This window comes from Cololabis saira, chromosome 10, assembly GCF_033807715.1.
Source record: "Cololabis saira isolate AMF1-May2022 chromosome 10, fColSai1.1, whole genome shotgun sequence".
Taxonomy (NCBI): domain Eukaryota; kingdom Metazoa; phylum Chordata; class Actinopteri; order Beloniformes; family Belonidae; genus Cololabis; species Cololabis saira.
The window spans coordinates 5,576,113-5,601,282 of NC_084596.1; the positions used below are offsets into that span (position 1 = coordinate 5,576,113).

At 41.9% G+C, this 25,170-nt stretch overlaps 1 protein-coding gene and 13 non-coding genes across 15 annotated transcripts in view; 6 read left to right on the top strand and 8 right to left on the bottom strand.

Annotated features, from left to right (window-relative positions):
* LOC133452317 (NACHT, LRR and PYD domains-containing protein 5-like) overlaps positions 1-25,170 on the top strand; it is a 203,948-nt gene that overhangs the window by 111,228 nt on the left and 67,550 nt on the right. The gene's annotated exons all lie outside the window — the stretch shown is intronic.
* trnat-agu (transfer RNA threonine (anticodon AGU)) lies at positions 1,493-1,566 on the top strand. Its single transcript has one exon. It is a non-coding gene; the product is annotated as a tRNA-Thr (tRNA).
* trnar-ucg (transfer RNA arginine (anticodon UCG)) lies at positions 1,834-1,906 on the bottom strand. Its single transcript has one exon. It is a non-coding gene; the product is annotated as a tRNA-Arg (tRNA).
* On the bottom strand, positions 9,545-9,618 carry trnat-ugu (transfer RNA threonine (anticodon UGU)). The gene has a single exon. It is a non-coding gene; the product is annotated as a tRNA-Thr (tRNA).
* trnar-ucg (transfer RNA arginine (anticodon UCG)) lies at positions 9,894-9,966 on the top strand. The gene has a single exon. It is a non-coding gene; the product is annotated as a tRNA-Arg (tRNA).
* On the bottom strand, positions 10,126-10,232 carry LOC133453210 (U6 spliceosomal RNA). Its single transcript, XR_009783333.1, has one exon. It is a non-coding gene; the product is annotated as a U6 spliceosomal RNA (small nuclear RNA).
* trnat-ugu (transfer RNA threonine (anticodon UGU)) lies at positions 13,672-13,745 on the bottom strand. The gene has a single exon. It is a non-coding gene; the product is annotated as a tRNA-Thr (tRNA).
* On the top strand, positions 14,021-14,093 carry trnar-ucg (transfer RNA arginine (anticodon UCG)). The gene has a single exon. It is a non-coding gene; the product is annotated as a tRNA-Arg (tRNA).
* Positions 14,251-14,357, bottom strand: LOC133453213 (U6 spliceosomal RNA). Its single transcript, XR_009783336.1, has one exon. It is a non-coding gene; the product is annotated as a U6 spliceosomal RNA (small nuclear RNA).
* trnat-ugu (transfer RNA threonine (anticodon UGU)) lies at positions 18,283-18,356 on the bottom strand. The gene has a single exon. It is a non-coding gene; the product is annotated as a tRNA-Thr (tRNA).
* Positions 18,632-18,704, top strand: trnar-ucg (transfer RNA arginine (anticodon UCG)). The gene has a single exon. It is a non-coding gene; the product is annotated as a tRNA-Arg (tRNA).
* On the bottom strand, positions 18,862-18,968 carry LOC133453217 (U6 spliceosomal RNA). The gene has a single exon (XR_009783339.1). It is a non-coding gene; the product is annotated as a U6 spliceosomal RNA (small nuclear RNA).
* trnat-ugu (transfer RNA threonine (anticodon UGU)) lies at positions 22,893-22,966 on the bottom strand. Its single transcript has one exon. It is a non-coding gene; the product is annotated as a tRNA-Thr (tRNA).
* trnar-ucg (transfer RNA arginine (anticodon UCG)) lies at positions 23,242-23,314 on the top strand. The gene has a single exon. It is a non-coding gene; the product is annotated as a tRNA-Arg (tRNA).

A 25,170-nucleotide genomic window follows, 5' to 3' on the forward strand; every position in this document is an offset into this window, starting at 1 on the left:
CATTTTGATTAGCATGACAAAAGCAATTGATAATGTACAAAAAAACTGAGAATTGTACACAATCATTTGCATGGATAGACAAAAGCATTTGCAATTTGTTCAATGCAATGAGAAACTGCCTTTTTCATCTGCACAAATGGCATGATGATGTGAAAACTAAACAAGAACTTTTGAGAATTTCAATTCTGATGTGAGAAATGTACCAAACCAATTGAGAAAAACTGTAATAAAGTAGATTATTTATCAAATTGAATCTTCAAAATGAATTGATCAAAACGGGGCACCACCTGATGTAATCAGGAAAATGATAACTAAACAGCAACATCAGTCTCAAACTAAGTTATTCTTCAGAATAATAGTGAAGGGGAGGGAGTCCGAGCACAGACCTTTGTAACCAGCAGTTGTGACAAATGTGTGTGAAATAAACACAAACAACTTCTCTCATTCAAATCAATGAGAATTTACTACACAAATATGAAGAAGATGGTAAAACAACACTTCGGATCAATTCTGATGGCTAAACTACACAAAACAACAACTAACTAACATAAACACAAAACTTCCAATCATCCAATGTGTGTGTGTGTGTGTGTGTGTGTGTGTGTGTGTGTGTGTGTGTGTGTGTCCCTTTGGCTCACGTCACATCACGTGAGCCAAAGGGAAAATGGCGGACAACGTTACTTAGACCAAAAGTAAAATGGCGAAACAACGCCACGTGAGCCTAACAAAATGGCGGACCCCTTCACAACCAAACAAAATGGCGAGATAACGTCACGTGGATCTACCATACATGTGATGGGCTGAGACAAAGGAAAAGATGGCTGACCAAGTCACGTGGTGACTGGGTCGCGCGCTGTTTAACTACAGGGAAGGTTTCTCTACCCCGGTCTCTCTATCCTCCCATGCAGCAGGACCTCTGCCACCTGGTCAAAAACAATCATCTAAAAGTGTCTGTAATGTGAGGTTTCCTCAGTGTTTCAGAGTAAACCAGTTTTCTGTCTGGACTCCTCTCGACACCCAGACAGTTGAAGGACAACATGTGATTTGTATTTTCTAGTTTTACACAATTGTAGATGCTCACAAATTGGCTATTTCAGAGGTGTCAATTTTTTAGGAGTTGGTGCAGTTGGAAGCCAAGTACCTGGTGATGATGTCACCTACTCTCGTCCACTTGGCATTATGAGAGCATTTAGCAGGAAAACCACAACTGCCTATGGTGTGTGGAAGAGTCATTTTTATCTTATTGACCATTGTTCATATGTATCAGTCATGCATATCCAAAACAGGTACACTCCCCATCGGGGAATCTAACCCCGGTCTTCTGCGTGACAGAGATTCTGTCCACTATACTAACGATGACATGTGTTAAATTTTGTTAGAGAAAGTATTCAATGGCCAATGGCCAAAGGAAATCCTGGATTGCTCCAAATGCTCCAAGATGAGTGATTTTCAACTTCAGAGTGTAGAGTCCACCTTCTGGATTGCAGATGGAGGCCCTGTGGTTTAGTTGGTCAAAGTGCCTGTCTAGTAAACAGGAGATCCTGGGTTCAAATCCCAGCAGAGCCTCTAAACTCAAATGTCTTGAGATGCATGAAAGATCACATATCTCTCACTGCTGGTTCTGGCAGTATTTCTCACACGCTTGCTTGATTATAGCACAGTACTTTGTCAAAAGTACTCTTAGTGAATGTGCATGCTCTCTGTTTGGACATTCTATTGGAGAAATTCTAATCTCCCCTTTTTTGTAATAACCGGAGAGGGTAGCTAAACCAAATTTTCCTCTATAGAGTGAATGTGAGTTAGCAGACCCAATTTAACTATCTGAAGGCGCTGTAACCACAGAGGGACTTGAACCCTCAATCTTCTGATCCGAAGTCAGACGCCTTGTCCATTAGGCTATGTGGTCCACGAGGTGCTCCTCCTCCACATAAAAAAACATCAAATAATAAAAGAACGATTTATTTTGGTATTTGGTCACTGATGACATCACGTCCTGTTAGGCACTTCCTGTTCTTGAGAAAATGGTTTTATTTACATTTACTTACATGTACATTTTAATTTCAACTTCAAGTGCATAGAGTGATGTAAATTCATGTTTAAATTCATGTACAATGCAATATTTAGTTAATAACAGAATATTTTGTATTGTTTTATTCACAGTTTTCACCACGATGTTAATGAAGAAGTGTGACAGTAAACGCTCAACCTTACTACGACTCTGTCTTCATTAGCGATGGTTTAACTTGGTGTTTAGTCGGAGTTTCAACACACTGAACGAGAACACTACAGTGAAAAGGCACCATTTGATGTTTAAGTGGAGTCAAGATGGAAGCAAGCAACAAGTCGTCTGTATCCAGTTCTAGGAGCAGCAAGTCATCGGCATCAAGTGTGGCCCGCGCCAGAGCTAAAGCCGAAGCTGCCAAGGTGAGAGCATCATATGCTAACCAAGAAGCTAAACTGAAAATGGAAAAGGCTGCCAGAGAAGCAGAAAGGATAACAAGAGATGCTCAAAATCAGTTGGAAGCAACTAGGATAGACACAGAGTTGGAAGTGCTAATGCTACATTGAGAAGCAGATGCAGCCATGGTGGAGGCACAGGTGTGGGAAGATGCTGCAGAAGTACATGCCATAATGGAAAATGGAAAATCCGAATCAGAAAAGGTTAGAATACGACGCACCAGCGAATATGTTCAAAATCAGATTGACCCTCAAAATCAGTCTCCCTCCCCACAGTTACCGGATCCACCTGTCAAACCTCCAGTACCTGCACAATCACATGACAGCTTCAAGACATGGCGACCAACTGTGAACATTACAGAATCAATCCTACCTGAGCACACCAGAATTGAGGCAAATTCTGAAGTCAAAAAGGAAGATTCTCCCATAAACTTACACGCTCAGTACCACACTCCCCCAATTAAACCTCTAGCTATCACACCATCTCTCCCAGAATCCTTGGCACAGTACTTGGCACGACAAGATCTTTTTACATCAGGACTGTACCAATTCAATGATAAGCCAGAGAATTTCCGTGCATGGCAGTCCTCATTCACCAATGCAGCAGCTGAAGTGCATCTCACAGCAATCCAAGAATTGGACCTCATGACCAAATGGCTAGGAAAAGAGTCTGGCGAACAGGTGAGACGCATTCGCTCAGTGCATGTAAAAAATCCCAACCTGGCTTTACAAAAAGCCTGGGAGAGACTACATGATTGCTACGCTGCCCCTGAAATAATTGAAAAGTCACTGTTTCAGCGGTTGGACAGCTTTGCTAAGATTTCAGCCAAGGATCACACCAAGTTGCGTGAACTTGAAGATCTGCTTATGGGGATACAAGGCGCCAAGGAGGATGGATACCTTACAGGTTTGTCATATCTCGACACCTCCCGTGGAATTGGACCAACTGTGGACAAGCTCCCATATGGGCTTCAGGAGAAGTGGGTGTCGTCTGGGTCATGGTACAAAGAAGACAACCATGGCCGCTTCCCTCCCTTTGACTATTTTTGTGCTTTTGTGTGCAATGAGGCAAAGAAACGAAATGACCCTAGCTTCTTTCATCAAAGCAACAACACAGCCCTCGCAAAACCGGATAAATTCACTGTGAAGAACTTTAATACCAACAAACCCATCACAGTACACAAAACAGATGTCTCTATGACCAACAACGACCCTAACAAGAACTGCCCACTACACAACAAACCGCATCCGCTTACAAAATGCAGGACATTCAGAAACAAACTCCTCGAGGACAGAAAGGCCTTCCTGAAAGAGAAAGGAATATGTTTCAAGTGTTGTGGTTCGACCTCCCACCTTGCCAAAGACTGCAAATTTTCTGTGAAGTGCTCTGAATGTGACAGCACCTATCATGATGCAGCCATGCATCCTGGCCCATCACCTCAGAGCATCAACGCTCCTCCACATCCACAAGAGAATGGTGGGGAGGGAGAAGATTATTCTAACGTGACTGATGTTACGACAAGCTGCACTGAAGTGTGTGGCCTAGGTCAGTGGGGTCATTCATGCTCTAAGATCTGCCTTGTAAAGATTTATCCCAAGGGTTTCAAGAACAAAGCCCTCAAAGCCTACGTAATTCTTGATGACCAGAGCAATCGTTCCTTAGCTAGACCAGAGTTCTTCGAGGTGTTCAGTGTGGAGAGCAAACCATTCTCGGTATCATCTCAGAACTTGCTCTGGCATTATAGAAACATATGGCAAGAAGGCAGAGGGATACCAATGAATGAATGAATGAATGAAAAACTTTATTTCGAACATGCTAAAAAATATATATTTAAACCAAAGAACAATAGTTAAATAATAATCATGATAAATATAGTATAATACAAATCATAACAATCATAAACAAAAACATGCCTCACTGGCTTTTTTTTTTCTTTCTTTTTCTTCCTTTTTTTGCATGCTCGAAATGGAGCAGGGAGAAGTTAAAAAACGTATTTAGCCCTGCCCCGGTTATTTACAACACAAAATATAATTTGCCACCCAAAATTAAGCCGTATACATATACACATACATACATACATACATACATACATACATACATACATACATACATACATACATACATACATACATACATACATACATACATACATACATACATACATACATACATACATACATACATACATACACATATTCATATTCTCCATACATTATAATACTCAATATACACCATGGAGCAATACATTATACTTTATATATTATACATTTAAATAGAACCTTCCTTTGGCATATATCATATACTGGTCAACATACATACATCATACAAATTCAACTATCTAACACGCTATTTTTTTAATGTAACTCTTCCTGTCTATATCTCATAATAATGCATTCTTTATATCTTTTTTTGAACTGGTTCATACTTGAGCATTGCTTGAGTTCTACATCTATACTGTTCCATAGCTTGACTCTGCATACTGAAATACAGAAGGTTTTAAGTGTTGTCCGAGCCACTCTGGTTTTTAGATTAAATTCCCCCCTTAAATTATACCCCCCTTCTCTATCAAAGAACATCCCCTGAATATTCCTAGGGAGTTGATTGTGTCTTGCTTTATACATTGTCAAGGCAGTTTTATATTCAATAATATCTTTAAATTTTAAAAGATATGAATTTGAAAATAATCTATTAGTTTGATCTCTATATCCAGAATTATGTATTATTCTTATAGCTCGTTTTTGGAGTATAGTTAATACTTTCAGTGATGATTTATAAGTATTTCCCCAGACCTCTGTACAGTAGTTCAAGTATGGCAAAACCAGGGAACAGTATAGCATGCGTAGTGAGTTATAATTTAATAAGTGCTTAGCTTTATTTAAAACTGAGACACTTCTAGATAATTTATTATGTATATATTTTATATGAGATTTCCAGCTAATTTTATCATCAATTATTACCCCAAGAAATTTGTTTTCTGAAACTCTCTCAATTTCAACACCATCTAGCTGTATTTTTACCTGATTATCTATCTTATAATTACTAAATAACATTAGTTTAGTTTTAGCCAGATTTAACGACAATTTATTTTTATCAAACCACCTTTTTAACTTATATAATTCAGATGTGACCTTGTCCAATAGCTCCTGTAAGTTTTTTCCAGAACAAAATATATTTGTGTCATCTGCAAAAACTACCATTTTGAAGATATTAGATACATCACACATATCATTTATATACAAAATAAACAATTTCGGACCCAGTACTGACCCCTGTGGGACCCCACAAGCAATGCTCAAGCATGTAGACACAGACTCACCCAACTTCACAAATTGTTTCCTATCACTTAAATAGCTTTGCACCCAATTTAACACTATTCCTCTAATCCCATATCGTTCTAATTTATTAAATAATATATCATGATTAATAGTATCAAATGCTTTTTTAAGATCTATAAATACCCCAGCTACATAATTATATGCATCTATAGAATTTGTTATTTCCTCAATAGAATCCATCAATGCCATAGCTGTTGATCTGTTTGCTCTAAATCCATATTGACTGTCACTGAGTAGACAGTGTTTTTCAATGAATGCATCTAATCTATTGTTGAAAAGTTTTTCTAAAATTTTGGAGACTTGAGGAAGTAAAGAAACAGGTCTATAATTCGTGAAGTTGTGTCTGTCCCCAGCTTTAAATATTGGTATCACTTTAGCTATTTTCATGCCATCAGGAAATTTACCGGTTTGAAATGATAAATTGCAAATGTATGTTAATGGTTTAGAAATCCCTCTGATTATCTTCTTTACTAGTTTCATATCTATATCATTACAGTCAGTGGACATTTTATTACTACAGTTATCAACAATATCTATAATTTCACTCTCCTCTACTGCTGTAAGAAACATTGAACATGGATTTCTTTCTATAATATTGTCAGTGTATTCTTCAGATGTCACAGGATCAGGAATATTCTCAGCCAATGTTGGTCCTACATTCACAAAGAAGTTATTAAAGCTGTTAACTACCTCATCCATATTATAATTATTAGTGTCCTTATCAATAAAATATTGTGGGTAATTCACCTGTCCAGATTTATTTTTAATAATACTATTTAATATATTCCATATTCCTTTAATATTATTTTTATTGTTATCTAATAGTTTGCTATAATAATCCTTCCTGCATCTCTTTATAATATTAGTTAACTTGTTTTTATATTTTTTATATTTATCTTCTGCCTCCTTAGTTCTTCTTTTAATAAATTCTCTATACAATGTGTTTTTCTTTTTGCATGCATTTTGCAGTCCTTTAGTGATCCATGGTTGATCTATATAATTATGTTTTCTGTTATACTGTTTTATTGGACAGTTCTTATCATATATTATTTTAAATATTCTTAAGAAATTGTCATATGTTCTATCAATATCATTTTCTGTATATATAGATTCCCAATCCTGTGCATTTAAGTCATTTTTAAGTGCATTGATGGCTTCCTCTGTTTTTACTCTTCTAAATTGCAGCTTGGGTTCTAACACATTTTTTTTTACAATTGCAGTCATATAGAGTAAACACAGGTAAATGATCACTTATATCATTAATTAATAACCCGCTCCTTGTTTTATTATCTATATCATTAGTAAATATATTATCTATTAATGTAGTACTATGGGATGTAATCCTACTGGGTCTAGTAATGTTTGGATGTAAACCTAAACTATACATTGTGTTAATAAATGCCTCTGTCATTCTATGATTGCTTGATTTCAAAAGATCAATATTAGTATCACCAGATATAAATAGTACTTTTTGATTATTTAATGTATACATTTCTTCTACCCAGGCATTAAAAACCTCAATACTAGTATCTGGTGCTCTATATATACAACTAATCAATACATTTTTACTATTCTCCATACATATTTCAACTGTTAAACATTCTACTAAATTATCAATCACAGTTGTCATATTTTCTATCACCTTATAGTTCAAGTTACTATCTACATAGACAGCTACTCCTCCTCCACCTTTGCATTTCCTATTTATATAATTAAATTCATAACCCTCTAACCCAAAGTCCACACCTTTTTCCTCGTCAATCCACGTTTCTGATATGGTAATTATGTTGAATGGTTGTGTGAAGCGACTTAAGTACTGTTTGATTTTTGTGAAGTTAGTATACATGCTTCTGCTGTTAAAGTGGATTATTGATAATTGTCCAGCAGCCTTGATTGTCTGGTTATATTGTTCATCAGTATAATAGTAACAGTTGTCATTGATGTTGGAAAAAAAATGATTGTCCGGGTCAATGTCATTTTCTATGTCCAGTTGCTTATGGTCAGTATATTCACATGTTTTAAGTTCCAGGGTGTCGCAGTCCATAATCATTTGCCTTAACTGTTCATTGTCTCTTGTGATAGATGAATGAGTTATTTCTGTGTGTGCCATGATTGAAAGATGATTATGTCACGTATGTTGAGTATGGAGTACCTTGATTCCGTCCATGAAGCCATTATAGCCTGTCCAAGTCCTCCATGCTTCGTATGCATTGTACCTTTGCTTCCTCCGGTGGTCCGTTCAGCTTGATGTATACTTTGCAGTTGGTGGTCCATGTGGCTTGTATCTTGTCCTCCTTCTTCATGACTCGGGCTTTCTTGGCGATATCAGCGTTGCGCTTGGTGAGATGTTCATTGAGAAAAACGTCGGTTCCATACAGCTTCTTTCTTTGTTTCATCAAGGCAATTTTCTGTTTTCGGTTGACGAATCTCATGATGATGGTTGTGGTGGTTTTCTCCTTCTTGTCGTTCCTCTTTGGCAGCGTGTGACAAGCCTCAATGTCGTTGCAGTTAAAGTTGATCTCTTTTGAGTGGAAAAATGCAGCTACCTGTTGCTCCACCGAGTTAGCCTCCCGTTCGCTGTTCTCTCCCCCATTAGCAGCCGCCGCCACCGCCGTGGCATACGACCTGGGTTTGAGTTTGAGTCCGGTAACAATAACATCGTTTATCCTGCTGTATTGTTCCAAATCCGAGACTCGGTTCTCCAGGAGGGCAATTCTCCGGTCCTTCTCCTGGTTCTGTTGCTTTAGCAGCTTTACCTCCAGCACCAAGTCTAGTATGGTTTGCTGCTGTTGTTTAATGGTAGAGATCTCCTCCGCCAAAAACTCCAGTGTCGACTTAATTCCCTCGCCTTCCTCTGCCGTGAGGGTCTTCTTAGGCGGCATTTCGACGAGGTAAAATAAAGATAATAAAGAAAATTCAGAGCTCACATGCAGACACACAAACAATTGACTGGTCCGGCGGCCATCTTGGATTTAGATACCAAATCGAGTCACTGGATAGCAAAGTCCCCATGTCCCTTCCACCACTCCTTGAGTGTCCTGAGATCCCGAACAACCGGATGGAGATTCCAACACCCAGCGCAGTTTTGCACCAGCCTCATCTCCTTCATATTGCCAAACACATTCCAGAGCTGGACCCAGAGGCTGAAATACTTCTGCTTCTCGGAAGAGACGTGCTCAGAGCACACAAGGTCAGGCAGCAGATGAACAGACCACATGATGCTCCCTTTGCCCAACGTCTGGATCTGGGCTGAGTGGTGATAGGAGAGGTGTGCTTGGGTAACGTACATAAGCCGACCGTTAACACGTTCAAGACCCATGTGCTGGATGGCGGTCGCCATTCCATTTTTCAACCTTGTACAAGCTTTATGCACGTCAAGGAAACACAACCAAGCTTTAACGGGCCTGGCAGATCACCAGAGAGGCATCCTCTTAAAAAGAGACCATAGACTTGGAGAAGATTGATAATTGACATTTGAATGAACAGAGCTCTCTTTTTCTACGCACTCCTGACTGGTTTAAAGCTTTCTCAAAAACCCCAGCAGTGACGGTCAGCCAACGACAGTTCACTGATGAGCACTTACTACACTGAGAAACATTGTAATTGTTGACAAACAGTTTCCTCCCTAACAGAGGAGAGGACTTTATCCAACTGTGTGGAAAACCCAGAAATTGGATACTTTCTTTCCACAAAGTACATGGTTTTAAACATTACAAGAGTTACATCCTTACCTTTGTCTTCATGAGTTTAAAGGCTCTGCTGGGATTTGAACCCAGGATCTCCTGTTTACAAGACAGATGCTTTGACCAACTAAGCCACAGGGCCCTCAACACATGTCTTCAACTTGTTATAAAAACCCTGTTGACACAACAAGTTCATTCTACCTCTGGAGCAGCTTTATTTCACCTCACTGTGATATATTTAGTACACAAACCTGTTCCACTACTGTCCTGGCTTTATGTGAAGTAACAGAGCTATGAAGGATGGTAACTTTTATAGTTACCATATATGGTTACCTGCCTCCTAAGCGGTGATTGATTTATCTGAATGTTGGACAGTTCACCCAGGGCGCAAAAGTAGCCTCAGAAGAGCAACTCGTGGACCACATGGCCTAATGGACAAGGCGTCTGACTTCGGATCAGAAGATTGAGGGTTCAAGTCCCTCTGTGGTTATAGAGCCTTCAGATAGTTAGATCTGGTCTCCTTACTCACATTCATTCTTTACAGGTCACTTTGGTTTAGCTACCCTCACGGAGGGTACGGAGTTCAATAATACGCACAATATTTGATCATTTAAAAAAGGGTGGCATCTAAAACATTCAGGATGAAAGGAAAAATTGGGAACGCTCCACGATTGTGCGTGTCATCCTTGCGCCAGGGGCCATGCTAATCTTCTCTGTATCGTTCCAATTTTAGTACGTGTGCTACCAAAGTAACACAACAGGGAGTTCTCTGTGAGCCCGGTTTAGATCCCCCTGGTCTTCCATCCTGGATTCTAATGGTTGCCTTACCGGAGGACAGAAATGGCCTTTAATGGGAGTGTGCTGCCTCTAAGGCATTCTTTTGTTTCTTATTTATTTGTCTCTTAAATAATTATTTAGTATTCATTACAGTTTGAAATGATGTATTAATCTGCTATAAGTTTAACTTGTTTAAAAGAACGATTTATTTTCGATTTGGTCACTGATGACATCACGTCCTGTTAGGCACTTCCTGTTCTTGATAAAATGGTGGCAGACATGTGGTGCATGCTCTGAATATAATCTGCTTCCGTCTGTTAGAAAACATCATAGAGGAAATACTGTAAATTCCTATATTAAATGTTTAGATGTTAAAAAACATAAATAGTAATGCTTTGTTAAAAAACTACATTTGATGAACGGTTAAAAAAGGAAGTTTTATTTACATTTACTTACATGTTAAAAAACATTTTAATTTCTACTTAAAGTGCATAGAGTGATGTAAATTCATGTTTAAATTCATGTACAATGCAATATTTAGTTAAAAACAGAATATTTTGTATTGTTTTATTCACAGTTTTCACCACGATGTTAATGAAGAAGTGTGACAGTAAATGCTCAACCTTACTACGACTCTGTCTTCATTAGCGATGGTTTAACTTGGTGTTTAGTCGGAGTTTCAACACACTGAACGAGAACACTACAGTGAAAAGGCACCATTTGATGTTTAAGTGGAGTCAAGATGGAAGCAAGCAACAAGTCGTCTGTATCCAGTTCTAGGAGCAGCAAGTCATCGGCATCAAGTGTGGCCCGCGCCAGAGCTAAAGCCGAAGCTGCCAAGGTGAGAGCATCATATGCTAACCAAGAAGCTAAACTGAAAATGGAAAAGGCTGCAAGAGAAGCAGAAAGGATAACAAGAGATGCTCAAAATCAGTTGGAACAACTAGGATAGACACAGAGTTGGAAGTGCTAATGCTACATCGAGAAGCAGATGCAGCCATGGTGGAAGCACAGGTGTGGGAAGATGCTGCAGAAATACATGCCATAATGGAAAATGGAAAATCCGAATCACAAAAGGTTCGAATACAACGCACCAGCGAATATGTTCAAACTCAGATTGACCTTCAAAATCAGTCTTCCTCCCCACAGTTACCGGATCCACCTGTCAAACCTCCAGTACCTGCACAATCACATGACAGCTTCAAGACATGGCGACCAACTGTGAACATTACAGAATCAAACCTACCTGAGCCAACCAGAGTTGAGGCAAAATCTGAAGTCAAAAAGGAAGATTCTCCCATAAACTTACACGCTCAGTACCACACTCCCCAAAGTAAACCTCCAGCTATCACACCATCTCTCCCAGAATCCTTGGCACAGTACTTGGCACGACGAGATCTTGTTACATCAGGACTGTACCAATTCAATGATAAGCCAGAGAATTTTCATGCATGGCAGTCCTCATTCACCAATGCAGCAGCTGAAGTGCATCTCACAGCAATCCAAGAATTGGACCTCATGACCAAATGGCTAGGAAAAGAGTCTGGCAAACAGGTGAGACGCATTCGCTCAGTGCATGTAAAAAATCCCAACCTGGCTTTACAAAAAGCCCGGGAGAGACTACATGATTGCTACGCTGCCCCTGAAATAATTGAACAGTCACTGTTTCAGCGGTTGGACAGTTTTCCTAAGATTTCAGCCAAGGATCACACCAAGTTGCGCAAACTTGAAGATCTGCTTATGGAGATACAAGGCGCCAAGGAGGATGGATACCTTACAGGTTTGTCATATCTCGACACCTCCTGTGGAATTGGACCAATTGTGGACAAGCTCCCATATGGGCTTCAGGAGAAGTGGGTGTCGTCTGGGTCATGGTACAAAGAAGACAACCACGGCCGCTTCCCTCCCTTTGACTATTTTTGTGCTTTTGTGTGCAATGAGGCAAAGAAACAAAATTACCCTAGCTTCTTTCATCAAAGCAACAACACGGCCCTCGCAAAACCAGATACATTCACTGTGAAGAACTTTAATACCAACAAACCCATCACAGTACACAAAACAGATGTCTCTATGACCAACAACGACCCTAACAAGAACTGCCCACTACACAACAAACCGCATCCGCTTACAAAATGCAGGACATTCAGAAACAAACTCCTCGGGGACAGAAAGGCCTTCCTGAAAGAGAAAGGAATATGTTTCAAGTGTTGTGGTTCGACCTCCCACCTTGCCAAAGACTGCACATTTTCTGTGAAGTGCTCTGAATGTGACAGCACCTATCATGATGCAGCCATGCATCCTGGCCCATCACCTCAGAGCGTCAACGCTCCTCCACATCCACAAGAGAATGGCGGGGAGGGTGAAGATTATTCTAACGTGACTGATGTTACGACAAGCTGCACTGAAGTGTGTGGCCTAGGTCAGTGGGGTCATTCATGCTCTAAGATCTGCCTTGTAAAGATTTATCCCAAGGGTTTCAAGAACAAAGCCATCAAAGCCTACGTAATTCTTGATGACCAGAGCAATCGTTCCTTAGCTAGACCAGAGTTCTTCGAGGTGTTCAGTGTGGAGAGCAAACCATTCTCGGTATCATCTCAGAACTTGCTCTGGCATTATAGAAACATATGGCAAGAAGGCAGAGGGATACCAAATCGAGTCACTGGATAGCAAAGTCCCCATGTCCCTTCCACCACTCCTTGAGTGTCCTGAGATCCCGAACAACCGGATGGAGATTCCAACACCCTGCGCAGTTTTGCACCAGCCTCATCTCCTTCATATTGCCAAACACATTCCAGAGCTGGACCCAGAGGCTGAAATACTTCTGCTACTCGGAAGAGACGTGCTCAGAGCACACAAGGTCAGGCGGCAGATAAACGGACCACATGATGCTCCCTTTGCCCAACGTCTGGATCTGGGCTGAGTGGTGATAGGAGAGGTGTGCTTGGGTAACGTACATAAGCCGACCGTTAACACGTTCAAGACCCATGTGCTGGATGGCGGTCGCCATTCCATTTTTCAACCTTGTACAAGCTTTATGCACGTCAAGGAAACACAACCAAGCTTTAACGGGCCTGGCAGATCACCAGACAGGCATCCTATTAAAAAGAGACCATAGACTTGGAGAAGATTGATAATTGACATTTGAATGAACAGAGCTCTCTTTTTCTACGCACTCCTGACTGGTTTAAAACTTTCTCAAAAACCCCGGCAGTGACGGTCAGCCAACGACAGTTCACTGATGAGCACTTACTACACTGAGAAACATTGTAATTGTTGACAAACAGTTTCCTCCCTAACAGAGGAGAGGACTTTATCCAACTGTGTGGAAAACCCAGAAATTGGATACTTTTTTTCCACAAAGTACGTGGTTTTAAACATTACAAGAGTTACATCCTTACCTTTGTCTTCATGAGTTTAAAGGCTCTGCTGGGATTTGAACCCAGGATCTCCTGTTTACAAGACAGATGCTTTGACCAACTAAGCCACAGGGCCCTCAACACAGGTCTTCAACTTGTTATAAAAACCCTGTTGACACAACAAGTTCATTCTACCTCTGGAGCAGCTTTATTTCACCTCACTGTGATATATTTAGTACACAAATCTGTTCCACTACTGTCCTGGCTTTATGTGAAGTAACAGAGCTATGAAGGATGGTAACTTTTATAGTTACCATATATGGTTACCTGCCTCCTAAGCGGTGATTGATTTATCTGAATGTTGGACAGTTCACCCAGGGCGCAAAAGTAGCCTCAGAAGAGCAACTCGTGGACCACATGGCCTAATGGACAAGGCGTCTGACTTCGGATCAGAAGATTGAGGGTTCAAGTCCCTCTGTGGTTATAGAGCCTTCAGATAGTTAGATCTGGTCTCCTAACTCACATTCATTCTTTACAGGTCACTTTGGTTTAGCTACCCTCACGGAGGGTACGGAGTTCAATAATACACACAGTATTTGATCATTTAAAAAAGGGTGACATAAAACATTCAGGATGAAAGGAAAAATTGGGAACGCTCCACGATTGTGCGTGTCATCCTTGCGCCAGGGGCCATGCTAATCTTCTCTGTAACGTTCCAATTTTAGTACGTGTGCTACCGAAGTAACACAACAGGGAGATCTCTGTGAGCCCGATTTAGATCCCCCTGGTCTTCCATCCTGGATTCTAATGGTTGCCTTACTGGAGGACAGAAATGGCCTTTAATGGGAGTGTGCTGCCTCTAAGGCAGGCTCATGGGGAGCCTCCATGCTGGGAGTGACTCTGGCCTGCAGGGGTCGTCCTGGGGGTCGTTCTGGCCTGGATGGTTGTGGAGCTCTGCACCACGGCTTCACCGCTGTGGTGTGGACTCCTCTATCCGTCCGGGCCGGGATGGTCTCTGTGGGCCCCCCCCCCCCTTGTAGCTGCGGGCTATGAGACCTCCTGGCCTGGACGGCTCCCTGTTACCGTTTCCTCACCTGGATCCTCTGTGCCTAGCCATGTCTACACCATGTGTCTGCGTGCGTGTCTGTGTGTGTTAGGAATTTAGGTGAATTGTAGTGTGCTTTTGTCTGCGGGGAGGGGAGGGGGGGGGGGGGACATTAATAAGTTTTATGTTTATTTGTTTTTTCTTGTTTTTTTTTTTTTTTTCTGTTAAGCACTTTGTGTTTCATTATTTGTAGGAAAAGTGCTATATAAATAAAGTTTGATTTGATTTGATTTGAAGGCATTCTTTTGTTTCTTATTTATTTGTCTCTTAAATAATTATTTAGTATTCATTACAGTTTGAAATGATGGATTAATCTGCTATAAGTTTAACTTGTTTAAAAGAACGATTTATTTTTGATTTGGTCACTGATGACATCACGTCCTGTTAGGCACTTCCTGTTCTTGAGAAAATGGTGGCAGACATGTGGTGCATGCTCTGAATATAATCTGCTTCCGTCTGCTAGAAAACATCATAGAGGAAATACTGTAAATTCCTATATTTAATGTTTAAATGTTTAGATGTTAAAAAACATAAATAGTAATGCTTTGTTAAAAAACTACATTTGATGAACGGTTAAAAAAGGAAGTTTTATTTACATTTACTTACATGTTAAAAAACATTTTAATTTCTACTTAAAGTGCATAGAGTGATGTAAATTCATGTTTAAATTCATGTACAATGCAATATTTAGTTAAAAACAGAATATTTTGTATTGTTTTATTCACAGTTTTCACCACGATGTTAATGAAGAAGTGTGACAGTAAACGCTCAACCTTACTACGACTCTGTCTTCATTAGCGATGGTTTAACTTGGTGTTTAGTCGGAGTTTCAACACACTGAACGAGAACACTACAGTGAAAAGGCACCATTTGATGTTTAAGTGGAGTCAAGATGGAAGCAAGCAACAAGTCGTCTGTATCCAGTTCTAGGAGCAGCAAGTCATCGGCATCAAGTGTGGCCCGCGCCAGAGCTAAAGCCGAAGCTGCCAAGGTGAGAGCATCATATGCTAACCAAGAAGCTAAACTGAAAATGGAAAAGGCTGCCAGAGAAGCAGAAAGGATAACAAGAGATGCTCAAAATCAGTTGGAACAACTAGGATAGACACAGAGTTGGAAGTGCTAATGCTACATCGAGAAGCAGATGCAGCCATGGTGGAAGCACAGGTGTGGGAAGATGCTGCAGAAATACATGCCATAATGGAAAATGGAAAATCCGAATCACAAAAGGTTCGAATACAACGCACCAGCGAATATGTTCAAACTCAGATTGACCTTCAAAATCAGTCTTCCTCCCCACAGTTACCGGATCCACCTGTCAAACCTCCAGTACCTGCACAATCACATGACAGCTTCAAGACATGGCGACCAACTGTGAACATTACAGAATCAAACCTACCTGAGCCAACCAGAGTTGAGGCAAAATCTGAAGTCAAAAAGGAAGATTCTCCCATAAACTTACACGCTCAGTACCACACTCCCCAAAGTAAACCTCCAGCTATCACACCATCTCTCCCAGAATCCTTGGCACAGTACTTGGCACAACGAGATCTTGTTACATCAGGACTGTACCAATTCAATGATAAGCCAGAGAATTTTCATGCATGGCAGTCCTCATTCACCAATGCAGCAGCTGAAGTGCATCTCACAGCAATCCAAGAATTGGACCTCATGACCAAATGGCTAGGAAAAGAGTCTGGCAAACAGGTGAGACGCATTCGCTCAGTGCATGTAAAAAATCCCAACCTGGCTTTACAAAAAGCCCGGGAGAGACTACATGATTGCTACGCTGCCCCTGAAATAATTGAACAGTCACTGTTTCAGCGGTTGGACAGTTTTCCTAAGATTTCAGCCAAGGATCACACCAAGTTGCGCAAACTTGAAGATCTGCTTATGGAGATACAAGGCGCCAAGGAGGATGGATACCTTACAGGTTTGTCATATCTCGACACCTCCTGTGGAATTGGACCAATTGTGGACAAGCTCCCATATGGGCTTCAGGAGAAGTGGGTGTCGTCTGGGTCATGGTACAAAGAAGACAACCACGGCCGCTTCCCTCCCTTTGACTATTTTTGTGCTTTTGTGTGCAATGAGGCAAAGAAACAAAATTACCCTAGCTTCTTTCATCAAAGCAACAACACGGCCCTCGCAAAACCAGATACATTCACTGTGAAGAACTTTAATACCAACAAACCCATCACAGTACACAAAACAGATGTCTCTATGACCAACAACGACCCTAACAAGAACTGCCCACTACACAACAAACCGCATCCGCTTACAAAATGCAGGACATTCAGAAACAAACTCCTCGGGGACAGAAAGGCCTTCCTGAAAGAGAAAGGAATATGTTTCAAGTGTTGTGGTTCGACCTCCCACCTTGCCAAAGACTGCAAATTTTCTGTGAAGTGCTCTGAATGTGACAGCACCTATCATGATGCAGCCATGCATCCTGGCCCATCACCTCAGAGCGTCAACGCTCCTCCACATCCACAAGAGAATGGCGGGGAGGGTGAAGATTATTCTAACGTGACTGATGTTACGACAAGCTGCACTGAAGTGTGTGGCCTAGGTCAGTGGGGTCATTCATGCTCTAAGATCTGCCTTGTAAAGATTTATCCCAAGGGTTTCAAGAACAAAGCCATCAAAGCCTACGTAATTCTTGATGACCAGAGCAATCGTTCCTTAGCTAGACCAGAGTTCTTCGAGGTGTTCAGTGTGGAGAGCAAACCATTCTCGGTATCATCTCAGAACTTGCTCTGGCATTATAGAAACATATGGCAAGAAGGCAGAGGGATACCAAATCGAGTCACTGGATAGCAAAGTCCCCATGTCCCTTCCACCACTCCTTGAGTGTCCTGAGATCCCGAACAACCGGATGGAGATTCCAACACCCTGCGCAGTTTTGCACCAGCCTCATCTCCTTCATATTGCCAAACACATTCCAGAGCTGGACCCAGAGGCTGAAATACTTCTGCTACTCGGAAGAGACGTGCTCAGAGCACACAAGGTCAGGCGGCAGATAAACGGACCACATGATGCTCCCTTTGCCCAACGTCTGGATCTGGGCTGAGTGGTGATAGGAGAGGTGTGCTTGGGTAACGTACATAAGCCGACCGTTAACACGTTCAAGACCCATGTGCTGGATGGCGGTCGCCATTCCATTTTTCAACCTTGTACAAGCTTTATGCACGTCAAGGAAACACAACCAAGCTTTAACGGGCCTGGCAGATCACCAGACAGGCATCCTATTAAAAAGAGACCATAGACTTGGAGAAGATTGATAATTGACATTTGAATCAACAGAGCTCTCTTTTTCTACGCACTCCTGACTGGTTTAAAACTTTCTCAAAAACCCCGGCAGTGACGGTCAGCCAACGACAGTTCACTGATGAGCACTTACTACACTGAGAAACATTGTAATTGTTGACAAACAGTTTCCTCCCTAACAGAGGAGAGGACTTTATCCAACTGTGTGGAAAACCCAGAAATTGGATACTTTTTTTCCACAAAGTACGTGGTTTTAAACATTACAAGAGTTACATCCTTACCTTTGTCTTCATGAGTTTAAAGGCTCTGCTGGGATTTGAACCCAGGATCTCCTGTTTACAAGACAGATGCTTTGACCAACTAAGCCACAGGGCCCTCAACACAGGTCTTCAACTTGTTATAAAAACCCTGTTGACACAACAAGTTCATTCTACCTCTGGAGCAGCTTTATTTCACCTCACTGTGATATATTTAGTACACAAATCTGTTCCACTACTGTCCTGGCTTTATGTGAAGTAACAGAGCTATGAAGGATGGTAACTTTTATAGTTACCATATATGGTTACCTGCCTCCTAAGCGGTGATTGATTTATCTGAATGTTGGACAGTTCACCCAGGGCGCAAAAGTAGCCTCAGAAGAGCAACTCGTGGACCACATGGCCTAATGGACAAGGCGTCTGACTTCGGATCAGAAGATTGAGGGTTCAAGTCCCTCTGTGGTTATAGAGCCTTCAGATAGTTAGATCTGGTCTCCTAACTCACATTCATTCTTTACAGGTCACTTTGGTTTAGCTACCCTCACGGAGGGTACGGAGTTCAATAATACACACAGTATTTGATCATTTAAAAAAGGGTTACATAAAACATTCAGGATGAAAGGAAAAATTGGGAACGCTCCACAATTGTGCGTGTCATCCTTGCGCCAGGGGCCATGCTAATCTTCTCTGTAACGTTCCAATTTTAGTACGTGTGCTACCGAAGTAACACAACAGGGAGATCTCTGTGAGCCCGATTTAGATCCCCCTGGTCTTCCATCCTGGATTCTAATGGTTGCCTTACTGGAGGACAGAAATGGCCTTTAATGGGAGTGTGCTGCCTCTAAGGCAGGCTCATGGGGAGCCTCCATGCTGGGAGTGACTCTGGCCTGCAGGGGTCGTCCTGGGGGTCGTTCTGGCCTGGATGGTTGTGGAGCTCTGCACCACGGCTTCACCGCTGTGGTGTGGACTCCTCTATCCGTCCGGGCCGGGATGGTCTCTGTGGGCCCCCCCCCCCCTTGTAGCTGCGGGCTATGAGACCTCCTGGCCTGGACGGCTCCCTGTTACCGTTTCCTCACCTGGATCCTCTGTGCCTAGCCATGTCTACACCATGTGTCTGCGTGCGTGTCTGTGTGTGTTAGGAATTTAGGTGAATTGTAGTGTGCTTTTGTCTGCGGGGAGGGGAGGGGTGGGGGGACATTAATAAGTTTTATGTTTATTTGTTTTTTCTTGTTTTTTTTTTTTTTTTTCTGTTAAGCACTTTGTGTTTCATTATTTGTAAGAAAAGTGCTATATAAATAAAGTTTGATTTGATTTGATTTGAAGGCATTCTTTTGTTTCTTATTTATTTGTCTCTTAAATAATTATTTAGTATTCATTACAGTTTGAAATGATGGATTAATCTGCTATAAGTTTAACTTGTTTAAAAGAACGATTTATTTTTGATTTGGTCACTGATGACATCACGTCCTGTTAGGCATTTCCTGTTCTTGAGAAAATGGTGGCAGACATGTGGTGCATGCTCTGAATATAATCTGCTTCCGTCTGCTAGAAAACATCATAGAGGAAATACTGTAAATTCCTATATTTAATGTTTAAATGTTTAGATGTTAAAAAACATAAATAGTAATGCTTTGTTAAAAAACTACATTTGATGAACGGTTAAAAAAGGAAGTTTTATTTACATTTACTTACATGTTAAAAAACATTTTAATTTCTACTTAAAGTGCATAGAGTGATGTAAATTCATGTTTAAATTCATGTACAATGCAATATTTAGTTAAAAACAGAATATTTTGTATTGTTTTATTCACAGTTTTCACCACGATGTTAATGAAGAAGTGTGACAGTAAACGCTCAACCTTACTACGACTCTGTCTTCATTAGCGATGGTTTAACTTGGTGTTTAGTCGGAGTTTCAACACACTGAACGAGAACACTACAGTGAAAAGGCACCATTTGATGTTTAAGTGGAGTCAAGATGGAAGCAAGCAACAAGTCGTCTGTATCCAGTTCTAGGAGCAGCAAGTCATCGGCATCAAGTGTGGCCCGCGCCAGAGCTAAAGCCGAAGCTGCCAAGGTGAGAGCATCATATGCTAACCAAGAAGCTAAACTGAAAATGGAAAAGGCTGCCAGAGAAGCAGAAAGGATAACAAGAGATGCTCAAAATCAGTTGGAACAACTAGGATAGACACAGAGTTGGAAGTGCTAATGCTACATCGAGAAGCAGATGCAGCCATGGTGGAAGCACAGGTGTGGGAAGATGCTGCAGAAATACATGCCATAATGGAAAATGGAAAATCCGAATCACAAAAGGTTCGAATACAACGCACCAGCGAATATGTTCAAACTCAGATTGACCTTCAAAATCAGTCTTCCTCCCCACAGTTACCGGATCCACCTGTCAAACCTCCAGTACCTGCACAATCACATGACAGCTTCAAGACATGGCGACCAACTGTGAACATTACAGAATCAAACCTACCTGAGCCAACCAGAGTTGAGGCAAAATCTGAAGTCAAAAAGGAAGATTCTCCCATAAACTTACACGCTCAGTACCACACTCCCCAAAGTAAACCTCCAGCTATCACACCATCTCTCCCAGAATCCTTGGCACAGTACTTGGCACGACGAGATCTTGTTACATCAGGACTGTACCAATTCAATGATAAGCCAGAGAATTTTCATGCATGGCAGTCCTCATTCACCAATGCAGCAGCTGAAGTGCATCTCACAGCAATCCAAGAATTGGACCTCATGACCAAATGGCTAGGAAAAGAGTCTGGCAAACAGGTTAGACGCATTCGCTCAGTGCATGTAAAAAATCCCAACCTGGCTTTACAAAAAGCCCGGGAGAGACTACATGATTGCTACGCTGCCCCTGAAATAATTGAACAGTCACTGTTTCAGCGGTTGGACAGTTTTCCTAAGATTTCAGCCAAGGATCACACCAAGTTGCGCAAACTTGAAGATCTGCTTATGGAGATACAAGGCGCCAAGGAGGATGGATACCTTACAGGTTTGTCATATCTCGACACCTCCTGTGGAATTGGACCAATTGTGGACAAGCTCCCATATGGGCTTCAGGAGAAGTGGGTGTCGTCTGGGTCATGGTACAAAGAAGACAACCACGGCCGCTTCCCTCCCTTTGACTATTTTTGTGCTTTTGTGTGCAATGAGGCAAAGAAACAAAATTACCCTAGCTTCTTTCATCAAAGCAACAACACGGCCCTCGCAAAACCAGATACATTCACTGTGAAGAACTTTAATACCAACAAACCCATCACAGTACACAAAACAGATGTCTCTATGACCAACAACGACCCTAACAAGAACTGCCCACTACACAACAAACCGCATCCGCTTACAAAATGCAGGACATTCAGAAACAAACTCCTCGGGGACAGAAAGGCCTTCCTGAAAGAGAAAGGAATATGTTTCAAGTGTTGTGGTTCGACCTCCCACCTTGCCAAAGACTGCAAATTTTCTGTGAAGTGCTCTGAATGTGACAGCACCTATCATGATGCAGCCATGCATCCTGGCCCATCAACTCAGAGCGTCAACACTCCTCCACATCCACAAGAGAATGGCGGGGAGGGTGAAGATTATTCTAACGTGACTGATGTTACGACAAGCTGCACTGAAGTGTGTGGCCTAGGTCAGTGGGGTCATTCATGCTCTAAGATCTGCCTTGTAAAGGTTTATCCCAAGGGTTTCAAGAACAAAGCCATCAAAGCCTACGTAATTCTTGATGACCAGAGCAATCGTTCCTTAGCTAGACCAGAGTTCTTCGAGGTGTTCAGTGTGGAGAGCAAACCATTCTCGGTATCATCTCAGAACTTGCTCTGGCATTATAGAAACATATGGCAAGAAGGCAGAGGGATACCAAATCGAGTCACTGGATAGCAAAGTCCCCATGTCCCTTCCACCACTCCTTGAGTGTCCTGAGATCCCGAACAACCGGATGGAGATTCCAACACCCTGCGCAGTTTTGCACCAGCCTCATCTCCTTCATATTGCCAAACACATTCCAGAGCTGGACCCAGAGGCTGAAATACTTCTGCTACTCGGAAGAGACGTGCTCAGAGCACACAAGGTCAGGCGGCAGATAAACGGACCACATGATGCTCCCTTTGCCCAACGTCTGGATCTGGGCTGAGTGGTGATAGGAGAGGTGTGCTTGGGTAACGTACATAAGCCGACCGTTAACACGTTCAAGACCCATGTGCTGGATGGCGGTCGCCATTCCATTTTTCAACCTTGTACAAGCTTTATGCACGTCAAGGAAACACAACCAAGCTTTAACGGGCCTGGCAGATCACCAGACAGGCATCCTATTAAAAAGAGACCATAGACTTGGAGAAGATTGATAATTGACATTTGAATGAACAGAGCTCTCTTTTTCTACGCACTCCTGACTGGTTTAAAACTTTCTCAAAAACCCCGGCAGTGACGGTCAGCCAACGACAGTTCACTGATGAGCACTTACTACACTGAGAAACATTGTAATTGTTGACAAACAGTTTCCTCCCTAACAGAGGAGAGGACTTTATCCAACCGTGTGGAAAACCCAGAAATTGGATACTTTTTTTCCACAAAGTACGTGGTTTTAAACATTACAAGAGTTACATCCTTACCTTTGTCTTCATGAGTTTAAAGGCTCTGCTGGGATTTGAACCCAGGATCACCTGTTTACAAGACAGATGCTTTGACCAACTAAGCCACAGGGCCCTCAACACACGTCTTCAACTTGTTATAAAAACCCTGTTGACACAACAAGTTCATTCTACCTCTGGAGCAGCTTTATTTCACCTCACTGTGATATATTTAGTACACAAATCTGTTCCACTACTGTCCTGGCTTTATGTGAAGTAACAGAGCTATGAAGGATGGTAACTTTTGTAGTTACCATATATGGTTACCTGCCTCCTAAGCGGTGATTGATTTATCTGAATGTTGGACAGTTCACCCAGGGCGCAAAAGTAGCCTCAGAAGAGCAACTCGTGGACCACATGGGCTAATGGACAAGGCGTCTGACTTCGGATCAGAAGATTGAGGGTTCAAGTCCCTCTGTGGTTATAGAGCCTTCAGATAGTTAGATCTGGGGCCTTATGTACTAAGAGTGCGGCGCACAAAAAACGTGCGTACGCCACTTTCAACGCTCACGGTCGGATGTACAAAGAATGACGTGAACGTAGAAAGCTGCGGTCCGTCACTCACACATTAAGGCTTTTGTACGCACTTTTCTGAGGTTTGTCCGTTGGCGACTCTCACTGGTGATGCAGTGAAGTGCAGAATATGAGGAAACTTAACGTCAACAATAAGTTCACGACCACGTGAAGGACACGACAGTCCCCACATCACCAGATAAATTACACAAGAGTGGAGCTGCAACAATCTCACAATCAACCACATGATCTGAACAAACAACTAAAGGCAGGAGCTCAACGATGGAACCTGCAAATCCTGATGGAGCAATGGCTCCGTTATAGAGGACCCTGATGGCAGGATCGGGAGCGAGTCCTCAGGGACCAGACTGACCTGCTGGTCCAGGACTAAGACTGGACCATCAGCTGGTTTAGGTACCAAGAGGATCCTTATGGATCTCTGCCCTGAACTGGACCAGCTGCTCCGGTTCAGACCAACATGATGCTTTCAGCTGGAGCTGCTGACAGGTCGGACATCTCTGTCACCATGACGACCGTATGGGAGGACTACTGGAGATTAAAGCCAGATCCTAAAACATCCCATAACTGTGTCTGGACAGAAAAACATTAAAATATATCTTGCAGCGAAAAATCGGTTCTGTAAAGATGTCTTAAATAAAAAAAAGGTGTCACGGAAAGGTTGGTTGCGAACTGATGTGATTCAGCATGAAATAAGTTTTTATTGAATGTTTAGGCAACTTTCAGAGTCTGATATTGGGTCGGCTGCAGGTTCTGCAGGATCCAGAAAGTGTTTCTCAGGTGTTGTGCCAAAAAGTGATTGCCTGTCAGAATCTGATTTCTTCTGATTTGTGGCCGCGGGAGCGCGCACAGCAGCCCATTGAGCGAGAGCGCTAAAACGTCAGATTTTCAGATTATGAAGCTCAATAATGAGATCAAGTCATATTTAGGCAGAAACAACTTTTCATTAACTGTATTTGGCCCTCAATCAATATTTGGCAGATAAAAAGACCCATTTTCAGGGGAGAAATCAGATTCTGGGAGGCAATCACTCTTTGGCACGACAGGGATCTAGACCGGTCTCTCCTCCTGCGGATGCAACACTCCGAGTTACAGCAACTTTGCTCTTTATTTCTCACGTTTGCACCTCGATAATCCCGTCGGCACAAATTGTCTTTATTTCTTCAGCAGAGGAATCAGATCGTAATGCTTCATGTTTTAAATATAAATGTATTTTGTTCACATTGTTATACTTATGAGAGAGGTGATCGCGGACATCCATAATGTGTAAGACTCAATAAACGTGTACATTGGTCTTAATGCGTCAGCATGACAATAAAGCAGAACGAGGAGTCGTTTTTCATCCACCAAAAATTCTGGTGTCGGTTCTTAAAATACAAACAAGAAAAGCAGCGTGTAATGATGCACTAACGCTGCCTATAAACATTAACAAACCCGTACGATCATAATAAAACCACAACTCTTCACGGAACGCAATGCAACGCAAAGAACACCATAATGTAGGTGTCAAACTGAATCCCAGAAGGACCGGTGTCCTGCATGTTTTAGACGTTTCCCTGCTTTAACACACCTGATTCTAATTAATCATCGTCACCAACTTGTCATCAAAGTCTGGATAGTTCTGTTGATGACACAGTCACTTGTATCATGGTGCAATGAAGCAGGGAAACATCTAAAACCTGCAGGGACACCGGCCCTCGAGGACTGGAGTCCGACACCATGCTGAAATCGGAAGAAATGCTCCAAAAT